Consider the following 4,523-nt stretch of genomic DNA (forward strand, 5'->3'; position numbering starts at 1 on the left):
AGACTGAACTTTAGCTGCATGTTAGAAAGCCGAGTTTATGAATGAAGGCTAGAACAAATGTCCCGGCTGAAGGAGGAGGGGCTGCAGAGGTGTATAAACACAGGTGGGCGGGGCAGGGCTAGTGTGCAGGATGACTCAGTGACCTACACTGACCCGTGTTGGTGAACATTTTGTTAAAGTTAAATGTTTTCAAGCTGACAAGTAAATTATCCAGCGAGCTAAGTTGAGCTGACCGACGTGCAGTAAGGTTTTCATGCTCTTCACTAACAGCTGATCGCTGAGAATATATCAACAGTAATAATGTCCTGTAATTCCCACGGCTCTGTATGTCACACCTGCGTATGCTTCCCCATCACATTCATCACCTGTTCCTCTGGTGTCTCTGATTGGAGCACGCAGGTGTGTGGAGCAGAGTGAAATCACACACCTAATGCTGTTTTATTCAACCTGGATCTTGGAAGTTTTGATTAACATCAGTGTCAAACATGAACTAACTCTTTGTCCCCTTCAACATTACATGTTGTTTTTTGAAGTAACAGGTTCAGTGATCTTAAAAGGCTGCGGTAACGTGTCGCTGATAAAACACTGAGTCATTTTCAAATTATTCACTTTAGTTCAATTCAGCTTTATTGTTTTATGTGAAAGTCTCCATCCTGTGTCCTTCACTTATCTTTATCCCAGGTGTGAATTGTTCACAGGACTTAAAAGAAGGACGTGTCTGTGGAAAAGGCTCCGGCCAACCTAAACTCCTCCCTCATCAGGACACAGAAGAGCCGCTGAGGCAGCGCCTTGGAGTACGCTGCTGGTCGCGGCACACAGGTGCGCAACAAGATCTCCCGGCCTGCTGGAGGAGGGAAGTCTGGTACTCTGCTGCTTCCCCCAGTTTGCTTCTTGTCAGATCCCAAGTCCTCATCGACGGGCGCCAGAAGGGCAGCCTAAAAGGGCAAAGGTCAAATGTTAGCAAACAGCAACCGATTCTGAAGAAATGTGCTGTGTGATATTCAGAAGTACTGTAACCCGAGTCTCCCACAGAGACCTGATCCAGACTACAGCTCACAAACACAGCTCCTCTACTAACACCTCACTGCAGCTGCACGCTGCTGATCCTGTCTGTGATTAGAAATGATTTCAATAAAGTAAAACAGAGGCTCGTTTTCTATGAGCGCAAACAGGGATCTCTTTTTCAGTCTCAGTGTAACAAACGTGTTTACTGAATAAGTCTTTCAGTAAAAATGTTTTTGTTAATTCAGTAAAATCTGCAAAGATGACTTGTACTGTTGGCAGCAACAAACAGAGACAACAGAGTGTGGGACAGACAGGAAGTCAGGACACGTCTATGTGCTTCACAGTGGGACTAGAACATGAACATTTCTACACACACCACAGGCAGCAACTGTGCAAACCTCCCCGTCACCAAAAACACCCTGCAGGTCCCATCAGAGCAACGGCAGAGAAAACAGATGAAAGGTCTGTTAGAGAGAAAAACGCTTCGCTGCTTTCTTACCTGTATGACACCAAAAGGGTTTTGTTTTTTTAATAATAAAGGCTTCATGTTTTACAGTTAAAGGTAAAGCTCATGCAAACATGCAGGCTTATTTGTCTGATCAATGCAAAAGTTCAAACATGTCTCTTTCAAGCCTCATTATCAGCTGAGATCATAGTAAAGACACAGACAGGATCCTGATCCATCTGTTCTTTATATAATTACTGTTTTTACTGTAATGTAGAATATCATGGACATAATACACAGACTGCAGCCTAAATACTGCTAAAAACAGCTCTTTTTATTTTTAAGGTTTCACGTATTAACCTTTTATTATAAAAGTCACCTGATCCTTAGCAGGTGTGTATACAGAAATACACCAGGTCATTATTTAAGCAAAGCGAAGCCAAACTGCTCCTGTGTGACAGATGAAGTCCACCTTTAAACAGCATTTAGATGCTGCTAATGAAACTCGATTAGTGGCAGCACTGGTCTGTGGGCTGGGGACACTGGTGCCACCAGTACAGCGCGCACTTTTCACAGCGCCACCATGTGGACCAAACTGTATTCTGGGTCAAACCTGATGTTTTATCATTTACACTGAACAAAAATATAAACGCAACACTTTTGCTTTTGCTCCTGTTTTCCATGAGCTGAACTCAGAGATATGAAACATTTTCTACAAACACAAAAGACCCGACACTCGCAAGCAATGTTCCCTCTAAGCTGCGCGCGTACACAATTGCGCACTGCTGGCACGGTCTCTGCACAAAAAATCTGCGTTGCGCGCACAAAAAAAAAAAAAAAAAAAAAAAATTCACCTGAATTGAAATTAAAATGAAAACTTTAACAATCCTGTTTTGCAGTGTTAGTCAGTGACTGGCTGCTCCCGTATAGGATTAGAACGAGGCCACCTTATCCCGTAGTCCAGCCAATCACGCGATTCACATTCGTATATACGCAGCTAATCAACGTCGCTGTCAGGCTCTGACGCGTCCTTATGCGCCGACACCGGTGTTTTAGCAAAGCGGCTGATGTGGAGTGAAGCCACGTTAATGACAACGTGTACAACCATTGGAGATGTGAGCAGGACCGACGGAACAACTGACGGGAAAAGTGTGGACTTTATACCAGTTTTTAAATTGTGTTGATCGGCCGCGTACAACCAGAGTTATGATAAAAATATCTGCAATGTTTGGTGTTCTTCCTGAATACTGTCGTTGTTTATATTTACTGCGGGAAGAAACGGTGAAAACGCCGTTTTATAAGGAAAACGCTCGAAAGCCTGTGAGCAAAAACAACACCCCACCACCCTTTCCTATTGGTGGAAAAATGTACCATGTGGACCAATCAAAAATTATATGGCAAGGGTTAGAAACGGGAGGAAGTTTTAGGAGTGACGGCGGTGCTTGGAGATGTGAGAGATTTGCGACGTTTAGCGCAAATCTTATGTAGTGAGTGTGTAGTGTAGTCAGCAGTTTTGTTGTGTGTGTCAGAACAATGAGGCGACTGCTGAATGTTACAGGTGTTACAGCAGTGATACATCTGCTGTTGTCCTGCAGGTATCAGGCTGTTGTTCTCCTTCATCTCATAGTGGACACAAATTATTTTTTGGAGTGGCACAAATAATTTGTGTGGCATCAGATTTGATGCAGAACAGCTGATTGTTCTGTAAATAGTTTGAACTGTTTAATTAAAAAACGCCTTGGCTACATTTTTAGGTAAACAGCTGCAAAAAACTTTGTTTGCATAACTCGGTTACTTTTTTGAAGAAGTAACTATATAATTAATTGCCCAACATTGGTCATTATATCCTGTATTTTGCAGACAGAGTTACAGACTCTCTCCCAGACCACAGACTCATAATACAAGTCAGAGCTTTATTAAAAAAAAAAAGAAAGAAAGAAAGTTGTGTTTTCAAAATTAGAGTTATTTTTTACTTCCAATAGTGTTAACATACTGCACAGGTCAGGAACAAGATTTTTTGTTACATTTTCATTGTAAGTGGGCTGAAGCAGTTAATTAAAAGTAGTCTAACATGCCACACCTGTGAGGTGTGGCATGTCAAGGTGCTGATTAGACAGCATGAATATTGCACAGGTGTGTCTGAGACTGCCCACAATAAAAGGCCACTCTGAAATATGCCGTACATGTGTAGCACAATGACACACATGTCGCAAAACCAGTCAGGATCCGGTTCAGCTCATGGAAACAAAAGTGTTGTGTTTATATTTGTGTTCAGTGTAACAAATACTGAGACGTCTAATAATGTTGTGTGTTGTTCATCTGAGGACGCTGCAGAGAACCAGATTATTTTTATTATCCTGTTTGTCTGTTATGTGAACCTTTAGAGGATGTACCTTATAAAGACTGAGTGTGTTTATCGCACTATGTTAAATGTAACTGTGAGCGACACAAGGCTTACTGCTCATGGTTACCTCATCAGTGGTGAAGTCAGCCAGCTTGATGCAAGAAAGAGGAAGAACAAAAGGATGAAAGAGCAACACACAGATGAAAAACAAAAACAGACTTTCTAACCGACAGAGCTGAAATCTGAACATGTCACCAGCTGCAGGAGGCAACGCTCTGAACCACGTCGTTCCTCCTCCAGATGGAGCTTTTACTGCCTATAGTCTCTTGACATACAATGGTTGGATTGTCCTATGATACTGTATCAGCTGAGCCTCAAATTCTTATGATCTCGAGCTTCTTCAGTCTCAGTGAATCCTTAGTTGGCTCAGATGCATCATCTGGTGTTTGAGTGTAACAAGGTGGTTGTAACACAAAAGGTGTGTATGTGTTTGTGTAAACAGGTGAGTGTGGTTTGTAGTGTCCAACTAAAGCAGCGTGTCTAACCAACCACATCTCCAGGGCTGAATCAGGTGACCACGAGCCATCGCTCCACAGCTGCTGAGGGAGCTACAACCCTCATTCAGCCTTTCACAGACATACGGCAATGAACTGTATGAACAATAAACTTTATTCATACACACAAATCCCTTTAGGGTTGTGTCAGCGAGGGCAAACGTGCCACATCAAA

This window comes from Rhamphochromis longiceps, linkage group LG12 (assembly GCF_057381845.1).
Source record: "Rhamphochromis longiceps isolate RC_006_pf linkage group LG12, R_longiceps_female_GT1.1, whole genome shotgun sequence".
NCBI lineage: Eukaryota > Metazoa > Chordata > Actinopteri > Cichliformes > Cichlidae > Rhamphochromis > Rhamphochromis longiceps.